Source organism: Rhopalosiphum padi, chromosome 3 (genome assembly GCF_020882245.1).
Source record: "Rhopalosiphum padi isolate XX-2018 chromosome 3, ASM2088224v1, whole genome shotgun sequence".
Lineage (NCBI taxonomy): Eukaryota > Metazoa > Arthropoda > Insecta > Hemiptera > Aphididae > Rhopalosiphum > Rhopalosiphum padi.
In genome coordinates this window covers 48,351,000-48,375,447 of record NC_083599.1, presented here as the reverse complement: position 1 = coordinate 48,375,447, position 24,448 = coordinate 48,351,000, and the positions used below count along the sequence as shown (strand labels likewise).

Sequence of the window (24,448 nt, the reverse complement as noted above, 5' to 3'; positions counted from 1 at the left end):
TTTTTGAAACGAGTATTTCCGTGCACAGGAAATAGTGACAATAAGCAGAACACTATTTCTCGAAGTTCACGTTTATAATATTTATACCTCGTTTTATAGACAGTTTACGACATTGTTTTATTAACAACCTATTTTAGTGAATTCCAGAACTGAAGTTTTAACGTTTGACAATAATATATAAAATTGTGAAAACTTAAAAAAGAATTTAGGAATTTAATTATTGCCTATTAAAATTTAAAGTTTATAATACAAGAGGGCACTACATTCACGTGACCATATGTGTAGGTTATCTCAGAATTGTGCATTCAGAAAAATATATTTTGTGTTGTTAATTTAATATTATATAATATCATGGTGTCAGATTTAAATTGGTAAAAATATTATCTAGAACATCTTAGTCTTTTATAGATGTTTAAAGTTAAACTGATTAGTAACTATACTAAAAATATAAACCAACTATATAAAATATTATGATTTTAAAATGCTCGTAACTTAGTTTAAAATTTAAATGTCAATAATGAACATCTACAAATTGTTTCAAAAAAATCTTCAAATATCTAAATTTAATAATAATTCAATTTATTCTTAAGTTAAAGTTAACGACACAAAATAAATTCTGCTCAACATGAATTTAATATTGTGTGTTCTAGATACATTTTTAAGTCGGGCACAATGCATTTTACTTTTATTAAAAAACGCACAATAATTATAATTACATAAAATTTATCAATTATAATTTATAATTAATGATAATACAATAATCGGATAATGCATACCTACTAATTGTGGTATTTAAAACATGCCTAGCAAAATTAGCGCCCGGTACTAGAGATCATTTTAAGCACCTTCCTAGAAAAAAGTATATAATATATAGCCATATAGGTCTATAAGATATAAATTAAATTGTTATAAAAATCGAAAATACCATTATTAAATATATCTATTGATAGTTCATATAGACATATAGTTGATGTTGATACCTATAGAAAAACCATGTAAAAAACCACTAAACCAGTACCCATCAAAATTAAACTTTTAATGCATTGGGTGTAGAATGTAATAGTTTTCGTATTTAAATACGAATAAATTTAACAACAATAATACCTAGTATTATAATATAGCCACTGTACCTGTATAATTGATCCGCGGTGAATCAACTGAATCAAGTATTATATATTATGATAGTCGGCAGTCGTATAGCATAAAGCATAAATGAGAGTAGATGACTGACAACGGTCGAAGTATAGATTAGAATCATAAAAATACAATCGAAATAAAACGGAATGTTGACTGGAAGGTATAGTGCAATGGGCGCAGTGCGCATAACAAAAATTGGCTATTTATACACTTGTGGTTAAACCCACGAATCACAATCATTATTAATATGGTTATCTTTCTACTATGTACTATCGAATTTGTTTTTTTATTTTTTCGACAACGTTTAAAGTATACAAAAAATATATTATTATTGGCGGCGTGTGTGTCATCGCATCATTATTTTGTTAATCGGAAAATTCGATGTATAAAAATTCAGATGGTTAATTTAAAATAATATTATTATTTTATATATTTTGATGCCCTCGTGGCCATGACGCCTGATATGTATACCCTATATCCCCTTTCGCACCCCCCTAGGGTCTAGGCACAGCTCTGCAGTATCTATAAATATTAGGAGCGTCACAATGGGTATTCGCTCACCTGCCTACTGGCTTAGTCCAACACTAAACCTATAAAAATAACACAGGTCTTTGAGTCCAATTAAAAAAAAGGGTGACCTGTTCTCACAATTAATTAAATGTATTAAAAAATAATTGACAATATTGTTATAGTATAGCGTTTCTAATAATTGTTTTCCAATCCAACGACAATCCGGCTGTACTATTTTTTTTTTAATCCTGAAAAACATATTATATAATTTTGCGCGATAAAAATAATAATAAAATAAATGTATTTAGCTAATCGCCATCACTTTTTTTTTAAATTCAGAACCAACTTTATTGATTTATCAGCCAGCTAAAAAATGGATATATTGATATCTTGTTAAATTATTTAAGATTGAAATTCATTGCGGGCCAAGACGTTAGACGGTTTAATATTCTTTTTGTAGAAGTTCTACTTGAAAAGATCCAACTTTAAAAAAAAATCTCATCAAAGGGAATATAATATGTGACCTATATAAGTGATATCGTTATATTTATATAGTATAGGTATAATATAGATGTATATTGTATACTTATAAGTAATATCGATTGAGACGTGGTATGGTACCTATTTAACATTTTTTGTAATAACTGAACATTTTTTAGAAGTATAAAAGTATACCATATATGTTACGCTAACGTAATAAAATAATATCAAAATCGTGTCAAATCTAAATTATGCACATAATATTATTGCAATCAAAGATCGCCGATTTCATGTGGCGTGACGGTCGGATAGGATATGCGGCGTTTTGGGTTTATCAGATCCATTTGGATTAGGGTAAATAAGTTCTATATGCAGTGTTGTTGTTTATAACATAATAATGACATTGATGTAGGAACCGCTTAATAAACAATCATAATAATATTATATTATATGTACAAGCGCACTCACTACCCAAACCTTGTTAACTAGTGGGTGGAGAAAACAGAACTGTTACTGGTAACATAATATATTTTTAAACAATTAATTTGTTAATAAAAGTCATGATTATAAATTATAGTATACTATAATTATATTATAATAATATACATGCGTATTAAAAGCGCCCGAATCCCATCTAGAAAAAAATTATAAAAATTGGTAGCAGTTAAGTTAATACACAAAATAAAATAATTTTTTTCCTATCTTTATCTGTTTGAGTACTTCATTTAAATTCAGGGGTTTCAAGAAATCATTCTCTGCTTAATAAACCATCTGTACATCCATGTTTTACTGTGTTTAACAATAGTTATTTATTTATTTTTAATTCTAGTTAATTTTGAGAATGCTCTTTCGTTCGAACAAAAATTAGCAAAAGGAATTGTCAAATATACCTTTATTGGTTTAAATATACAAGGAAATACTTCTTCAAACAACTAATTTGCGAACCATTCAAGTCAATCAAAAAAAAAAAGTTAGCAAAGAGTATTCTCTTAATTTGTACGAATTCATTTTGCAAAGTAAAATCAAGATCATTTTTATATTCCAAGTTCCGCAACCCTGACCAAAGGTCTTTTCCCTTACTCAATCATGCTCATTATACATAATATGATGCTCAAATATAGTGTACTTTTTTTATTTCAATAAACACAATAATCGAGTTTGGTTGTAATTATATTATATATAATTATAAATTAAATAATCAATTAAGAAATTAATGTTATATTTATCTATATTGAAATTAAACACGACAAAAATGAATCTAAAATTTCACATTGGTTAAAGTACTAATTTCTTTGAATTGGATTTTTACATTCTACTGATATTTCTGGTACTTTTTATGTACTATTTTCTATAACTTGTAATGAGTTAAAAATAAGGTATATATAGTTCTTATTTAATATTAGTATATAAAAATTAATATATGGTATATTTAGATAGATATTCTTAGCTCATTACTTTATATATATGTTTATTAACGTGTAAATTTAATTCGGGGTGTGAATAAAAGAGTTTTCCTTTTATGTAAAAAATGTGTGTATATCACTATGCACTAGAGTATATGTTAAATATAGATATATCTATTACCTTAAATCTTGAAAATCTTGTTGTTTAAACTGAACCTCTCGAGTTTTGAACGGATTATTAGGAATTAATGAAATACAAAAGTGAATTATGAACAATATTTTAATTACAAGTTTCTGGCAATGAAAAAACATCAGCACATTTACTGATTATATTTTAAAAAATTGTATTGAAAATAGCAGCTGATATTTATCACACATGTCTGAGTTGAGCCACACCGTCGCACTTAAAAGACTAATTTTACAATTTACGCCTATCAGTCTTTATAATTATATTTAAGTATTTAGAGAGTTAAAGAATACCAAGCAGAAATTTACTTATAACTATACAATAAAATAGTCAAAATACGACAAATCGTAGTTCTAAAGTCATCTTTAATATTAAAACGTGGAGCACAGCAGTGCATGTACACAGAAAAAAATTCCAAACTGGACTGTGCGGGGCTTATATACGTTTTATTTAACGTGTTATTTATAATACCACCTTCGGCAGAAGCTCAATAATAAGAACAAATTTATTTTGCTAAAATATAATATTTGCCCTTATGCGTTGTAAAAAAGGTAATATTTTTTTGGCTTACGAAGGGATGTTTATTTTTGCGCTTTTGGGTTGCGTTTGCAGGGTTATATTTTGCACTCGTGTACTACAGCTTGGCAGTATCGCGAAGTTTTTAATTATTAATGATATGTATAAGTAGATACTTACTTATTTTAACTCGTAATCCGAATTCTGATTTAATATTTTCCGGTTGCTTTTACTATAGATATTATTTACTTATGTATATAGCGACTTGAGTGAAAAGTATCCTTTTTAATGTAAAGACTTTTTATGGTCGGTTTAGTCGAAACCTTATTAATCATTTCTATATACACAGTAGTAGTGTAAATATGTAGTAATCCATTGGTTAGGGTCTACCTATAACGGTAGTATTACAGGTAAGTATATATGAATAATATATTATTTTTTTATTATTATTCGTCGACTCGCCAGTTACCACCCTCCACACGTCATCATCATATACACCACTGTTTGATGTTGATGAAAACGATTAAAACGTGGTACGCCACATTCATATTCAAATAACGGTAAATGTTCACTGGAAAACTGAAAAACAGGTACCTATACCTCCCATCACAGACGTATTCGTAATATGTATATTATTATTACGTATAATAACATGTAATATCGGTAAGTATGTATATACGACCATTGAACTGTATACTAAAACACGTATACCGCCGTATTATATATGTTGTATCGAGTTACAACGAAATACTTGAGGTTGAAAAAAAATATCTCGTACCTATATCTGTAAGTCTGAAAAAACGACGTGGACTCGGCGAGACCATATCTTTCTCTTATCGTAGGTATACCTATGCACTCAAATAATTATAGAAATTATTGTCGTGTCTTATACCTGTTATTGAAATGGGCGTATTTGGCGAGATGCACGAGCATTGTAAATCCTAGTTACGCCATTGCTATATATAATAGTATGATATGCACCTAATATGATTTACGATATTATATTATTATTTGGTAGGTATATCGACATCGTATATCGTATATATATATAACGACAAAATGTATAGAATATACAAGTAGGTTTACAGAGCATAGCCACCCCTATTTTAAATTTAATAACGAATTTATTTAAATTACGATTGTTAGAATTTAAAGTACCAAATAATACTTAAGGACTTTGTTTTTAATTATTTTAATTTTCATAACATTTAAAGCCTGACGTAACACATCTCCACGTAATATAACCGCAGTAGGCTTATTCGTTCCCCACACCCCTTTATTACGGGTTGGACCATTTTTCATCTAAATTAAGATACAGTTTTCCTTTACTGTTCATTTTCATTAAAAGTAAAGGATAAGGCAATTTTCATTTTTCTCCACACATTTATTTTGGACAAGAATCGAGTATATTTTTCCTCGAATATTTAAATCATATTATATATCTTAAAATATACATGCTTATGCATTCTACCTGATATTTTAGCTAACACCAACAACCTTAACTATTAAGTACAGTTTATAATAACGGTATTTAAGCATAATTACTGTTGTTAAAATACTAACTTAAAGACATATAGACATATTATAGGTATGTACGTTTAAAATATTTTTATCGACTATTACATAAAAGTTTTTATCCATCTACATTTTCCCTTAAAATCAAGTTTTCGAAATAGCTATTGCAGACTATAGTAGTTATTTTATAAAAAAAAAAAAAAAAACTTAAACATATTGAATAGAACATAAGTTATTTTATACCTATGTCAGATACTCAAGTTACACCCATATATAAAATGTGTACATAGTTACAGCTAAACAGGTATTCAATTATTGGTGTAATAACAAAAAAATATAATTATTGGTATAGGTTTATTTTTCGTGTAATATTTTAACATTAATTATTTGATTTGTAGTCTTATAAAAAAGTAGGTATATGTAACTTAGTATACTTAAATTATTAAATTCCTAATATTTATAATGTGTTGGTAATTAAAAAAATTACGATAATAATATGTACCTATACTATATATTTATTTTAAGTTATATTCTAGTTTTATACATTATTGTTGCCACAGACAAATAAACATTTTTAACTTATTACACTTACTAAATGTACTTTAAAAGTTTCAATCATAATTCATAAGTGAGCGTAAGTGGTAGTCGGTAGACATTCTAAATGGATCAATAATGAACTAATGAAGTATATTTTTAAACATTTTAAACAAGTTAGTTGTTTATACAATAATATTCAACATTAATATACTTTTTATTTTTAATAAAATTGTAATTATAACAAGAAACATGTAAGGACTAAGCTAAAATCACGGGAGAAGACGTCTAACTTTTCAATGCGATTAAAAAAAAAATACATTTACTATTTCAAACAATTTTTTTTTATTAAACTTGATTTTTTTTACTCCATAAATAAGAATACAAGCTGGTTTTATCATGAAATACTCATTATTTCAAAAATTGTTATCGTTTTTGATAATGTTTTTCTTACATAAGTTATAGGTAATCGAAATAAAACAACAATTTTTATAAAAAAAAAATATGTTTTTAAATATTTTGTATTGTTATTATCTTTTTTTTTAAAAGACAACATACCTACATTTATATAATACTTTAAAAATTCAACAATTGATTACTAGTCTGATTTTTGATTTTTATGAAAGTACTTCGAAAAATATTGAGCTTTAGAGTATAAAAATAAAATATCAAAAAATATAAAACTTAAAAAAATTGTTTTATTATTTCTACTGTAAATTATATAAATTAAATATTTTAATAAATTTTAATAGTTTTTAAAATAATGAGTAACTATAATAAAATCACATTTTATTTTTATTTACAACATTGATTTTTGTCTTTTACGAGAAAAATTCTTTGTTTTCTTGTTTTTTATGGTTCGTAGTAAGTTACTGTAAGGTTATTGAACTATGATCTATCTACAACTGTGATTATCTACTTATCGCTTTTTATAAAAATATTAAACGTAATTATTATTTGCATATGACTACCATGTACCAGTGTACCACTGCCTCCAATATAGTTGCACACATATTTTATTTTAATTTGTTTCAAAAATCCTAAATGAAGTACCGCCCTATGTGTCCTAATTAAATAAAAAAAAAATAGCGGTATGCATAAATATCTGATTATCTGAGTAAGGTTTTAAGTCACTCCACGTCCTCTCCAGCTTAAGTCAAACACCGGAAAAAGATTTTTTTAATACAGTATAAAGTAGATTTAGTGTCAGTCAAAATAGGTAGCCCTCTAAGTAATTTTTCTTACAGGGTTAGGGAAGGGACGTAAACTTTTTTAAATTACTTTAAGTTGTATAAAGCGTACCGATTGTTGTGCATATATATTATTGTATTGGGTGATTTTTTTTTTTGAGAACATTGTTAGTCTCTTATAAAATAAAAAAATCTCTTAAATGTCATTATCATGATAAGTACTTTGCTGACGGTAATGTATGTTATATTTTTTTATTTAAATAAATATAAAATATAATAAATGACACTAAGTAATAATAATTTAATTATAAAATTACGGTTTTTGGTTACAGAAAATTTAAAAAATAGCCTACTAAAATGTTGTGGTTTTTAGATTCAACGTAAGTATAAACCTAAAATATAAGTCGGTACCCAATTATTGTACAAATCATATTATTGTAGTTTTCTTATATCGGTACACTGTTAGGTAAGTAATCAAAAAAAAAAAAAAAAAATTGATCGTGGATAAAAATAGGTGGAAAAAAATTACTTAAATTTATAACAAAACGTTCAACAATAAGTGATGGACAATGGACCCTCCATTGTGGACCACGCACATTATGTCACCCTACTGTTACGCAAGTGTTATGTTCACAGTTTAACTGTTATATAACACTTTATATATGTTTTCTATTTATGGTTTTTATCAACCACGGTGTACCGTATTCCATAGAGTAAAAAAACAGAGAGTACTTTATTTTATTATATATAGTACATATTATTAGGTTACCTACCTATACGACTAGAGAGCTGATCTTTTAGGTTTTCACATAATATATTTATCGGAGTTTTGCAGCTCAATAGTCGTAAAATATATGGTAGATTTGTTGATTACAGATGAGTTTGTAGGAAAAAAAATAGATTTTAAATATTTGACCATATTATGTGATTAAGAGAATAATTATCCAATAGTTATTACTTTATTAGAATATATTGTATGATTGTCTATAATAAAACAATAATTCTATTATTGCTATTCATTTTCGGTTGTGGTTATATTATATTAATTGAGCAAATAAAATTATTGAAATTGTTCAGTAACTTGTTTATATGTTTATAAAGAAGAACCTTATTTGAACCGAAGTGTTTTCAAAAGTTAACTTAATTCGCTATTTTTTTTATAATTTAGTGAAAAATTCAACAACAAATGTACCTTAAAAATTGACTTGGGGCTGTTTTATTATGATTGCAGTTTTCTAAACGTTAATAATATATCTAAATATTTTGTAAATTGAGAAATATTAATTTTTTTATTTTTATTTGAAATGTTTGTTTAAACTAATAAACTATAATTAATACCTATTAATACCTATTAGTTATACCTATTTATAAATATGCACCAATCATTTACTATATCAAGTTCACTGCAAGCTCAGGTCAGTAGCACGTTTGCAGTGGCCCTTGACCTTTATTATTTTAAGCAATTTTTTTTTTTTTTTACTCAACCAAAATATTTATTCATAGATTGATATATTTGTATAATGCTAAAAAAACACGAGTCCATAGTAGATGGTTATATTTTATCGAAGAATTTCAAAGAACAATAATAATAATATTATTACTCAAATGCCCAATGTTGATTTTGATTTCTGAGATAATATAAAAAAGGCATTCTATTTATATTATTACATACGTTTAAAGTTACTATAATCTATAAGCAATTAATATAGTCATAATAATAGCTATATACCTATACGTCCTATACATAGCCCTGCATCTAGCCAAACGACCATGCATGGTCAGGAATAGACCAAATGGGTGTACCTTATTAGTAGGTATGTCACTGGACGGTGTCTGGTGTATTAAAATTAGACTAGTTGTAAATTAACGAGTTATATCTAAAAGTAGTTGAACAATATATCATTTTTACAGTATATTATAATATGTATTTATAATGTTATTAAATTAAACACGGTTTTAACTTTTAAAGCAACTTACAAGAGAGGAGCCCTTACTCGAATCATTATAGCCTCTAGACACACTGGACACATCACTCCACTCGCTAGACAAGACAAAATCCTAAATACACCGCCGATTCGATCGGTCAGATGTAGTATGCATTAAATACGTCAGCGTCAGACATGGAAGTAAATTAAATATATTTTTTTAACGTGATTGACGTTTCTTACTATATCGGTAAAATTCGATTGATCACGGTCCTCGTCGTAAAATTAAGAAATCACTTATCACTCCTAGGCTATATCGAAGATGTAAAATTTTCAAAAATCTGCAGCAAGTCCGAAAAGAACATCGCCTTGCGAAACAGAAAACATAGACGGAATTAAAGAAAATTTAAATTGTAGTACCAAAACTGTGTAAACCCCGCCATAAAACAGTACTTCGTGCTCAAATAATATAAATAACAGCTAAACTTATTCTCAGACTACAAAATCAAACACAAACCAGACTCATACAAATAATAATGAATACCAGAACAAACAAAACGAAAACCTAACATCAGTAACATCCCAAATGACCTCCATCTTAACCAAATTTAATACATATAAGCCCACTCAACTCACTTTTAACCATGTTATCGATGACAAAATAAAACTTAAAAATGTCAATATTAATATTTTAACATATGCTCTTATTTATCAATAATAACTACTTGAAACGCTAACAGATGAATCAACTACAATGCCTACCGAATGACAAAATAAATCAATACCGTTTTAGTCGCAAAATCACAAGTTTAACTCCAAATAAACACTTTTATACAGAGCCGGCGCAAATGAATGCCAAGTGAGAGGATATCAAATTAATGAAAATGACTTCGGTAAAGAAAAAAAAAATACGAGTACAGTAATATGTTTGTGTTTTTCTTATTTATTTTATTATAAACTTGAAACTACAGAACCAAGGTCCCAATAAAATACAGGACATCCTCTTTTGGTAAAATAAGACCAAAATTATTTAAATATCAAAAAAAAGTATAATATATAAAGAAATTATAGTAGGTAATATAGCCAATAGATATACCTAAAATATAAAATAAATTAAAATGTTTACATAATAATTGTTCTTCCTTTTAAAAGTATCCATCCTTTAACAAGTATTACCATGTCAACATTATCTAAAATGATATCCTTTTGTATGTAGTTTATAACAACATTAAATTGTATAGACGTTTATATAATTTGTAATTCTTTTAAGTTTTCGAAATGTCTATTAGTTAATTATAAAAACTATATTTACCAAGTTATATAATACACCAAAAAATCACTCTGATAGATTTGCTCACTAAAAAAAAAATATATATATAACATATTTAAATACAAAAATACAATTGTTGGGGAACAGTTGTCAGTTTCCATTCACATCCATCGAGCAATCGGCATCAATATCTACATTGTTAATTGCTATCGCCTATCACATTTACTTATTATGCTTCTCGTTTAGATTTTAAATTAATAATAAAACAGAATAGAATTTATAATACTTCTGAGTTCTATTGCTATTTCATAGAATTTTATATCACTATTATTAGTATTACCTATTGGCTATTACCAAGTTTACAAACATTTGCATTTCCTCTTTTTTTTACTTAATTCTGAACTTGATAATTTACTTTTGAAATAATTTAGATTTTTTAATTGATTTAAAAATAATTCATCAAGTTAAAATAAAATAAATGGTTATTGATATAATAATTTTAAACATAGATAGTCACAAAATACACTTTATGTTTTTCATGTATTATTTAAAAAAAAAGTAGATTAACTTTCTTAAGTTACTAGTTTTTTCTATGTTTCCTTAAACTTAGCGAAATAAATTCATCATTGATTAACTAATTAACTTCTAATTTAACGATATAGTGTTTAGTTCTTAACTTTATGTTAATTATTAATTTGTCAATGTAAATTGAATTGTCAATAATTTAAAATTTTAACTCTAACTCAAATAATAAACTGTTTTCTCATCGACCTAGCACACAAACGAATATTTATAGTACCCATAGTGTATATCATTTTTCTCGACGAAATAAAAAAACAAAACAACTCAAACAACTCATATAACTTTTAATATAACTATGCCTAGTCTGATATTAATACTGTAACCTGTAGTTACAATTTTCGAATTACCAGTATTTTATTTAACTTCATATATATTATAGTTTCAATACTAATCGAGTAGGTAATACCTAATACCTATCTAGCCCATACCTACCGGATTGTATAGGTATATCAGATAATTTAAGTGTGTTCAAACGTTAGACCAAAACGGTACAACGTGCTCAATCGTTCGACAACCAATATTATTATTACGACATGTAAAATATTATATTTCGTTTGTTCTAATCGGGTGCGGCCGGTGTAAGTACCTATACGGCCTACAGGTATATGATATACGCGTTAGGCAGCCATATATATCTATAACGATCTAATTTCGACTGTGTAGTGCACGCGTTTATGTGCATGTTATAAATTGACGTGCATTGAGCACAATTATTATTATTTATTATTATTTAGTGGTCTGAGATTATTATCAGTGCACCGGTGTCCAGTGTATACAGTATAAAATGTACATATATAATAATAGCGCGTAGCACTGCAGCGGAATAATTTTCTGAGAATTGCAATACATAAAAATCGAATTTCAAACGAGTACAGTAGTTAATTCGATAATACTCATCGGTATTAGTGTTTAGACGAGTGCAGACCGAATGGAGTGACACGAAGGAATATCCGGCAAAATGTTGGTACACCGCCGTCAGTCTGTTCGGCTAAACTTTAAATATCTATACCCATACAGTTATTATATATTATTTAATTATTTATAATGGAATTCTCGGAAAAATATCCTGCTTTTGAATAGTATACTAAAAATGGACGCTATCATTCAAAAACTTAAAACTCGATGAATAACATAAATTAAAATCACAATTTTTTTTTTTTAATTTATTTGACAACTGCAATTGGGTGTGTGAAAAAATAATCAATAAACATTAATACATATATTGAGAAAATGTGTACTTATTCGCCTTAAATGATTAAACCTATAGTAGGTATACATCAATAAGAACCTAGAGTCCCAGAACTAGTTTACGTATTTCAAACAAATATTAGATCAGATGAATACTATATGAAATGAATCTAAATTATTGTGGTACCGATGTAATAATCATACAACATAATATTATACAATATAATATACTTAACAAATGAAATTATATCAGAAATAAAATGTGATATTCTCAAGACTATACGTTGTGAACTCTATGTTTTCCGATTCTTTAATTTCAAGAGTATATCTTTTAACCTATTAGATTGTATTACCATTAGTTTTAATTAAAAGTCCGATGTGACTTTAACAATTTGACCTAACTTAAAGTTTAAACGATTCTGTCCGGGGAGTACGGTATAGTGCTGACATATTTTTTTTCCAAGCGTTTCGGGGTTGTTGATGGGTTTTCCTTACACGCAAAAGGACTAAGGAGTAACTAAATTATACTCCAAGGCCCGAGCTAATCAAGAAATAGCCAATTTCGGTCGAATCTCTGTATAATAGGTACTAAAAGTTTGGTATACCTATACTTACGCTGGAACCTCGTTGCCCACCCCGAGTGTCCCCACGCAGTTGAGCGTATATATTATACCGCACATGGCTTTATATTAATATACTTTAGTACCTTACATTACGCATAATAAATATTGTAATGTGCATCATAATATTACAGTATAATAATAATCGCTAATAAGTGGCTTGGTGGACATGCGGAATACAGTAATTACACTAATTTGTTTTTACCTTATATGCAAATTTACGGCCGTATTAAGGAGGAATATGTCTACAGGTAATGATTTTATCTGCGCCCCGGTACCCTTATTTTTCGTAGAGACTGTCCACGCATTTACAGCACACCCTTGCAAATTCTACACCTACATAACACACACATGAATGGATACATTTATCAACGCCCACGTATCACAGTGTTGTATATTTGATATACCAGCTTATAAATTTACATCAGGTACTTAGTTAGTACCTACATAATAAATAAATCAGAACAGTTCATTGCATTCGCAATACACATGCCTATCTATAAAACATAATTACGAAATAGGTCTACCTATATATAGTACAGGTTTTATACATTATTTACTGATTTTAATTTGATGACAATTTGTAGAACAAAGGGGGCTCTTTATGTCTGGTATAAGTCTAGTATATGGCCAACTATGATGGAGCAATATAATTAATACAATTGTATATGTATCATTAATGCATATTCATATTAATTACTAATAATAGGTCGAATGGGTATATAAGTAATATTTTTAGTAAATTATCTGTGCATAAATTCTTAAGGCGACGTCATAGTCACGACTGTAGTTTCCTTTTTACTGCACCATAATGACATGACAAATTTAGCGTTCAAAAAAATCTATTTTGCTCTATTATTTTAATATGATGAGAATCAATTTATCTAACACCAAGTTTAAAGGTTAAAATATTATCTACCACACGCAGAATTGTTTTGATATTTTATTATTGAAACAAACTATGATAATTTTAAAATTATATATTTTTTGTACATTTTAAAATCCACATAATTTTAAATTATAAAAACATAAAAAAAGGCTACTTAGAGTTACTAATTTACTCGATTAATATTAAAATTTAAAATTAACAAAGTAAAATCGAAATGTTTTATGCTACCCGTTAGTAAGATAAAAAATAAAAAAATATATAATATAATATACGATGTCACTTTCTTAAAACGTATAAAAATAAATATACATATATTGTTTAATAAAATATGTAAAATTATAAGCATAGACAAGTTTTACTGCTCTCCCCTACGGCCTATGAATGAATCTAATAAGGAATAACCCCTGAAAATCAATATAAGGTTAGGTTATATAAAAGACATTTTTAGAATTAAATTTTTGAATAATTTGAATAGTTGTTATACGCGTGGTATAAAAATAATAATAATAATAATAATAATAATAGTAATAACATATAATGAAATTTACCCAAAATTTGATAAATTTTTTCTCGATTGAACACCTCTCTCGTTGCCATTACATCTATTTTTGTGTGAGTACGACATTGATGATAAAATGATAAATCCAATCGTCGTGTGTACGTGATAATACCTCGCGCGTGCCTATAAATATAATTTAAAAAATATTAATAACATTATATGATAGATTACACGGCGTGTGTAAATAAGTGTATTTTTACTGCGATAGAGCTATGCTGTATGACAATTATTATTGTAATGTTTGTAGCGTACTATAAGAATCACGTAAACGTATTAGATACAAAATATTTTAGTCGACGCGAACCGCAGGAAAAATGTGCGGATGTAGAAATTTGATAGTAATAGTATCATGCGTTGTCCTAGCTGTAATGCGTAAACTGTTACTATACAGTTCTCAATGACGGTGTCGGCGTATTGCGAATTTAGGATTATGAATTATAATAAGTTTATTCATTTTTTAATGATATAATATGTAACATGGAGTTATAACTTGTAAATTTATAACTATAGACTATAAAGATGGTTACATTTGAACTGACTGATTATTACTTATACATATTTCGACTATATTTAAAATGTGACTGTTTTGTACTCGAGTTTTTAATGAAATAAATATTATAGTAATTCAAATTTTGTTTGATTTTTCTTTCTTGAGCATATTGTGTGTTAATGATATGTCGGACGCCTATAAAATATATAATACAAAATTCAATATTCCATATTTCTATACATTTGAAAGTTTAGAATTTGTATTATTTTCAAAATAAAACAATACTATTATAGTCTTAATAATGCGTTTAGCTTTGTCATCTGAAAATTATATATGTTGGTACCTATAATCATCGATGTAGTATTTAGCTGCAACGATATTTATAGAAAACAATATCTCCAGCTTTCTCGACGGAATTGTTTAAAATATGAGGAATGAATTTATTATTATATAATTAATACAGTAGCAGGCACCTATATATAATAGTGTATATATATATATATCTAAATTTTACAAAACATATTTTATTAAATATCGTAATTGGTATGATGTATTGTGTATTTGCGTGTAAGACATTTTTCAATTAAGTGTTTGTAATTAATTATTTTTTACTTTTCATAAATATATAAAATATAATGATAATAAAAAAATATGTATATCACGAAGTTAAAACCCTGACTGCGCTATTCATTATTATAGTATTATGTACGCTCATAGTATATATAGGGCTTCAAATTATATCGTAGAAAAAAACGAAAGAAAAGAAAAAAATCGAAAAATAAATAAAACATCTCGTTGTTTTCTAACTTGGCGAAAAAAAAAATATATACAACGACAATGAAAAAAAGCGTTCGACGAAATACACTCGTACACATCGCATTTCTCTACAATATATAATAATATAATACACACACACACACACACACACATATATACATATAAGTACTCTTATATATTTTATAAAATTATTATGTAGTCTAGCGCGTATAGTATTGCGTAGTTGCATTACGACCGTCGACTACGACTACTACGACGACGACGACGTTCGTCTGGAATAATTGAAATCGGATTTCACGGCAACGCTCGAAAGTCTTGTGCGTAAGTATATCGAAGACGGCCCGCACAGCGTATTATAATGTCTACTACACGCGTATAATAATAATATAATAATACACTGCACTAAAAATAACTCGGGCGGTGCATGCGTGTGCGAGCTTCTACGCACTCCGTTGACCCGCCGTGTCGCCACCGTGAGCCGGTGTACGCGTTTATTATAATTCTATTATACATACTTACGTGTTAATAATATAATAATAATAATATTATTTTTCAAAGGTGCGGGGCCCCCGATGGTTAAAGAAAATAATCAACTCCGTTCGGGTTATGATAATAAGCGAACACGTGCGATATCGTCGAAAAGTCGGCAGTTATAATGGTTTACAAATAACAATAATTTTGACTCGCAGAGTTTAAAATCATTACGGAAAGAAAATATGCCGACTTGACTCGGTTTGACTGAAAAAAAAAATTCTAAACCATTTTTTTTTAATTATAATGCTACGCGCCGATCATGCGAGGAGCATTTTGCATCTATACAATATATATTATAACAATATTATTGATATTATTTCATCAAAAATCAAAACCGACATATTGCACATACTTATATATAATATATTATTATTTAAGTAGGTATTACGTATTATTATTATTACTATGGTATTAGATGATTTTTGATAAATGTCATATATCTACAGCAGTAATATTTTAATGTATGAAATCGTTAAACCGTTTATTTTAATATAATATTACAAAATTATGGAATAGAAATATTGAGAACATTCTCGGGCAAAAGTGAAATATTTCCGATTGTTTCTAATACGCGATTAAGTATTCATTTATTATTATTTCGTCTATTTTTGAATAGTAAAATATTCCATTTGACCTCATCTTCATCCCAGTCGATCAGCCGCCAAAATGTATTTTTTGATTAGCCAAAAATATTCTTGCATTTACCACACATAGCCAAGTCCTCTGATTTTTACCGTAAATGTGATCCATTGACACGGATGTTTTTTTTCCCTCACTTTTAAAAACCATTCCTTCAATCCTATCTTTACGATTTTTTTACACCTCTTTCTCTTTTTTGGCTACCACTCATTTTTCATTGTTACATGGTCAATATTTGAACTGCAACAATGCATAAATTCGTTTTTGGGAGCACCTCGTACATCTTAAACATCTTAAACTTCACTTCCAATCTTGTCATTAAACGAATTTTATCATATGTTTTGCTGCACACACGAGAGCGCCCGGGCAAGTAAACATCATATAGAAACTAATACTACATTGGCACTAACATATACAGGATGAATCGCCGAACATGCCTACCCTCAAATATCCATTTAATAATGAATTTGTTTAAATTTTCATATTTAAAATTTTCAAGTATCCTTGTGGACTATATTTTCAAATACTTGGATTTTTAAATACACAATTTAAGAAGAGTCCCCCCACATTTTTGTATTAGAAATTATTAAGGAGACATTGCGTATAAAATATCGATATAAATAAATATTGAACAATAGATTTCTTAAAATAAGTATTAAGGAAAATAATCCGCGATAATTAGAAGATATAAGGATTTTGATAAAAATTATAGTAGGTAATAACTAATAAGTAAATTTTACAATTTATAAAAATTATCTCTTGAGTATAAGTTAACTAGACTAAAATATCACATTCATTTTTATGTGAAACCGTTATCAATAAGAACTATCCTATCAGTATATAAAGTACATATATATATATTAATAATTTTAAAAGTGAAAACTACCTATTTATTCGTATTTTAATTTAGATAGGTACTACAACATTTTCGAAAAATAATCGTTTGATGATAATTTACAATAAAAACGGGTAGTTCAAATTCATAATACAAAATAATTTCTTAAATTATTACCGGCAAAATCATATTCAGGCGTTAGACAAAATATTTTTAATATATTTTTTATGATTTTTATATAAAAGATATTTAACATAAGTATTATTCTACGGTTTTGCATAGTTTAAATAATATACGAATAAAGGTTCTAAAATTATAAAATACCCGGATGAAAAATTGCCATTTAAATCGGCGGTGTAATTGAAACTGTTTTATGGGGAGGATAAACGATTTTTACCTTTTGTTTTTGTAATAATTTATGTACATTTGTATTTAAACTCGGAATTAGGACAAGACAACAAGGCATAAGCAAAGTTGGGGTTTTAACCTTCACCTTGTTGCCCTTGCAATTGCGCCCCTGCTTGTTATAACGATACTCGTAAACCATAATCTCTAGTTATAGTTTGACTGGGACATTATTCTGGACCGCTATGGTGCTATATGTAAAACATAGAATACAATATTCGTACCTGCTATCATGCAATACGAATTCGTTTCGGCGGCGCATATCGGTCGATTTTTTAATTTTTTTTTTTATCATTATTAATATTATTCAGTATAATAAACCAGTAATCGTATTACAGTCATACCTACATACCTTTATACACCCGTAATCTGTATAATACATCTATATAACTGTACATGCATCGCCGATAGGTCTCGCATGACTTTATATAATAAATACCTGATGTGTTTAATATATATATATATATATATCTAAATAAATAAACGCGCCGCGTGCACATGAAATTTCCATAACTATATGAACACATATGTTTATATATCTTATACTGGTACAATACATAATACAATAAATATTATATAACATGTGTTATATTATATAGGTACAGGATATTCCAAAATGATTCATTCAATTTCAGTAAGTAGGCCAACGAACTATACTTATCGTTTGAAAGAATATACAGTATAATATACTGCAATTACGCATCACTGATTGGTCATGGTAGTACAGTGTTTGTTTTGGTTTTAAGGGTTCTCCGTGGTGTGTGTTTATAAAGTGGGTTCTGATATTTGATCGTGAGGTACCTATATTATATAATATTAAAATTACGTGGGTGAATTTTATTTCCCGAATAACTTGTATCCAGATCGAAGTGAAAAACTTCGAAAATTTCTAACGAAATCAGCTTAAAAATTAAAATTAATTAATAGAGTTAGAATTTGTTAGAAGGAGGGTCACACTGAGCATTTGTAAACATTTCGACAAAAACTAAATATAATTACAAATTTAAAAAAACTTCGTAATCTCAACTCGTAATCACACTCAAATTCTACAATAAATATAGATTATTTAAATCGGATGAATCATTCTGGAACACCTTGCGCTATTATCATAAACAGCAATAATAATTTATCATTATTTATGTATTTGGTACATCATTGTACTATATGGCGAAATAATAACAATATAAATATATACGTTACACGAACGGGAGGATAGTTATCCAGTAGGTGTACTGTAGATAATATTATAGGTGTGTCAGCCGTGTAATATTATATATTACATAAAAGGTATATTATATACAATATATTATTATACAGGATGATTCACCAATCGTGCTCACCTTTTTTCTTAAATAATTAATGTTCTAATTCAAATTCAAGTTTTTGAACTTTTAAGGATAATTAAGGACTTGGACGAAAATAACCTAGTACTTTTAGAAGAACTTAAGTCTCCAAAAATTTAATATTAAAAAAATACACCATACAAATACTGCAAATTGTTTATCTACATAAGACTTATATATAATATATAATCAGAGTAAAATTCACAGCTGACAAAAAATACACATATCTGTGGTAAGATACTACACGGTCTGTTCATTTTAGTGTCTCAACAAATTTTCCACAGAAAAAACAACAATTATTCGTATGTCTTTATCAGAAATACTGAGCAACTAAAACAACATTTAAACATTTTAGGAATTATTTTTTAAATAATATTTTTATTAAAAAAAAATAAATAATATTTACTTAGTACGACTTACTTATAATAAGCAGTTAACTTTGCATATAGTTCTTGGGATCTATTAACCCTAATGTCTTTTTGTGAAAATGCTTAAGTGCCATAATATTTTAAATTATTTATATTTGTTATATCGTTCAGTTACACTCATTTATATTTTAAGTTGGTAAGCAGAAATATCAAATTTAGTATATTTTATTAAACTGAGACAACTTTTACAAGTAACGTAGGATACGTGTTACTTGAACATACTATTTGTCATTGATTTATTATTTCCGAATTGTTTTAATTATATTTATATAATAATGTTATGTATATCATTATGTTCTATCTTTTAAAAGCCGATTGGCGTTAATATACATAAAATAAATAAATATATATTTATATTGCAGTTAAGATGCCGAGTATAAAATATTTTATTTTTCAATCAAACTAGGTATTTCAAAATTAAAAATTGTATTCCTCTCGGAATATTTCAATTAAAATTACATATAAAATATATTTTATATATTATATATGTATATTAAATATCGATACAGATATGGATATTATTGATTATATAGTGATTATGCGTAGCATAACATATACATAGAATCAATTAAACTCCAATTGAACAACCGGTTTCGCATACCTCAGCACTCCTTTGAATACAAATACTCATACAAACCTATAAATATCAAATTATTAATTTATAAGACAAATTTAAACCCCATCATATATGCACCTGTGACCTACAGCACTTAAGAAGTGCCAAAAATTCAAACATTACAGAAAATTAACTGATGTCCTACCCAACATTTTTAACTAAACACTCCATAAAGATCTTAGAGTAATATTACAGTTATGGCAAAACTAAATTATTCTATAAAAAATGTCATAATCAACTACCATCATCCAAAGTGCATTGTTAATCCTTGTTACATAGAAAATATATTCCTTGAATTGTAAAACCCTAATGGGACCGCCTAACAGCGAATAAACAGTTCCGATTTTAGAAGTTTGCGCGGAAACTTAGAAACAGTGCAGTTATTTACCTAGGTATATATTCAAATCAGACTATCCGTACCGGACGTGGTTATTATTATTCATTATCATAATGTTTTTAAATGTGTTTAATACCGCACAACGACATAATATCATTGTCCCATACTGGCCATACTACAATAGAAGAGTGGAGTGAAGGTTTTTTAAACACAACATATATTATATATGTTTCTGGAACACGATGACCATTAAGAATTATTATTTAGGCATAATTAATCATTTAATTTATTTACAAATCCATTGACGAAAATTTAGTTGGAAGAGGAGGAATAGAAATGCCTTTAAAAACCGAGTGAAAATTAAATGTAATTATTCTTTATGATATTGTTAATAGAAAGATATTTAGTTTTTTTTTTAACGACAAATTTGTTTTCGTATTTTGACTGAAAGAAGAAATACCTCGTTTTCCATTGGTGCGTGAACGACGAGTGTGCCTGTTATTACTTTTTGACATTAATTAATTTAAAAAATGTAGGTAAAACGTCGTCCATTGCTACGATATTAAGACTATATCGCGATACTATGCACAATATTATGCTAAGATTTTTTTAAATTGTCATCTTTTACAAATTTGTGTTTTGTAAGCGAAATAAATATGTTTATTATTTGGTATTTTAAAATTCCCCCCTCTACACATATTAATATCTGTACCTATACCTGATTTCCACATATGACAATAATATTGGTAATATAAAAATAACTCTTTGCACTTTTTATTCACAGGTATAGTAATTTAAAAATCAAAAGAAATGGTTACAAATTAACAAGTTAAACAAATACAGTTTTGATTATACAGATAAAATAATACAATTAGGTTATTTCTTATTATATTATGTACATTAATTATTTATTTGCCTGGTACTATTGAAAAGAAGATTGAGGAACAATTTTACTTTAAAAACATATAGTAATAATAATAATAAGAGAAGAAAAAAATAAAGAACGAAAAAATGAAACAAAGTTTTATCATAAATTAATTAATAACAGATTAAGATGATGCAACGTTATAAATATAAATATCAGTTTAATAATTGTTACAATAAATATATAATATTAAGACACATTATTATTCAAATCTAAAAATATATATTTATATAGTAATGTTAATTGTTTCACTTGTAAGAATAGTTGGTTCTTTTAAGATCCAAAGGCATAGAATTATAATAAGTCGGGCCTAGGTAATCTAAAAATGCATATTAAATATGAGTTGTACTATCGTGCTCGCGATGGTCGTCATTATCGTGGACAAAACGCTTTTCTACTTACTACAGATCACACACTAAATGCACTTCGGAAAACCAATATGAATTTCATTTCTATTCGGTAATTCGTACGAACGACATTTCATTATTAAACCATACGACATTACTACATAAAATTGCATAGGTAATTCAAAACCAATAGTAAAAAGAAATTTAGTTTTGTTACATTTCATTAGCTGCGCCCCAATACAAGATTATCTTTTATCGACCATTAAAGCCGCGTACCGATATAATATTTATGTGTCAGTCGTTTTACCTATATTAAATTTATCAAAGGATTTATTATTCGTCATGTCGACTTAATAATATATAATATTATATAGCAATACGAATTTGACTATTCAAATATTGTAATATCATAGTAACACGGGCGTGTAGGGTTACAATATTGTGTGCGACCGTGTGGAATCGCATTAGTATAATGTTCTTGTTTTTCCCTTTTTTTTTTTACACGCGTTCAGTGTTTATTATATGTATATATAGTTATGACTTATGATAAATAATTAAAATGGAAACAAAGATTATTTTTTTTTTCTCATGAAATTGCTCGTTATGGAAAAATGATTCTCGTTTTGCTATTTAGACAAAAGACAAATGTAGCGAATTATTACGCCTAGGAACGGAGAATGCAAAAAAGTAATTTTGTATGCAACGCAGTATATTCGATATTGTATATTATATACTATTATTATTATGTATACCTTGATATCATATTATTCACTTGATGACTAGTCGAAATTTCAACAATGCAAAAAATATCACTTTCATAGTTTCATTGCTAGACACATTGTAAATAATAATAATAATAATAGTCTGATATTTTTATGGGCTGTGCGACAATTATTAATATGCAGAATAATATGTTTATTTTTTTTCGTGTTTGTTAAAATAAATGATAATATATACATTTTTTGTTTCTATTTGCACATTAACAATTTCTACATTTGGCAGAAATCGTTCACAATGACATCGATTGTGGCACAGCGGGTTTGACGACTTGAAATCAAAGGTATAGCGGGAAAACTCTCATGTTTTAAAATTTAAATACTAATTTCTATCGATTTTTATGACGTCCTCATTATGGATATATGGAAGCAATGACGTATAATTTTGCTGAATTTTAACAAATATTTTATCAACAATGACCACACATACACCATACACGGGTCATGTATTATTGAAAGTTTATGCCGAGTATAAAATTCAAGATAAGTGCATAATATTAAACAATCAATATCACATTGAATAGATGTTATTAATTTAAGTTCAAAAATAGACTTTAACAAAGTAGAAACAAAAATACAACAAGAAAAAACAAAATCACTGATTTTTAATAAATAATAACAATGTGTATAAGCATGTAATGAAAATACACTACTTTTTAATAATACACATACTATATACGATATACCTGTAATTAACAGTCTTAGATTCTGAACGGAGTGATGAATATATTGATTTTACAATGATGTGTTTTTTATTATTTTTTTTTTTATGTCTGTCATCACGTTTTGGAGTAGTAATATTGCTTTGATTTTTTTACTTCAGCCCCTCTTTGAAAAGGAAAATGAATTGCAGTTGGTACTTTGGGGGATCAAAAGTAAAAAATTTCCAGTAGTTTTCAAAAGCGTCATGAAAAACGGGAATTTTTACGCATAATCAGTTTTCGACAAAATCGAAAGCTATGCCTCAAAAATATTTTGACTTTTTTAAAGCTATTTATAAACAATTATAATTTTCGATTTTTCTGTTTTTTTAATTTAATTTTTTACGAAATCACGTAATATAACGATATATTATAATTTAAATATAGTTAATAATGTAATAAATATCCTACTGATTATCCTAGATTGACAAATCATCTCCGTTCAGAATCGTTTTTCGTATACATGATACCTGCCATCGCATTAAAATTTAACTCATCCATTTTAGTGACCTACTCTCAATCTCTACTATACAGCAGAGCGATATCCACTTGCCCACCCTTTTTTAAAATTAAAACTATATAATTTAATGTAATAATAGCTTAATAATTTCATAATCTTTATTTTTCTTAAAATGTTGGTTGTTTTGACTATCGCACATGGTTATAACATGACCCATTTTTTAGTCATAGTCCCACGAACGTATGATTCTACACGATTTCTGCTTTATATGTATGGATTATATAGGTACATAAAACTGTGAGGCTTTTTCGATAATGTAAGAAATCGGTG

The 24,448-nt window shown here is 27.3% G+C and overlaps 1 protein-coding gene across 1 annotated transcript in view; it reads right to left on the bottom strand.

The window, feature by feature from the left end:
* LOC132927776 (syntaxin-16-like) overlaps positions 1-24,448 on the bottom strand; it is a 40,631-nt gene that overhangs the window by 9,162 nt on the left and 7,021 nt on the right. Inside the window, exon 2 of the mRNA XM_060992370.1 lies at positions 14,495-14,628. The gene's annotated coding sequence lies outside the window, so the exon portion shown is untranslated. The remainder of the gene's footprint in view (positions 1-14,494; positions 14,629-24,448) is intronic.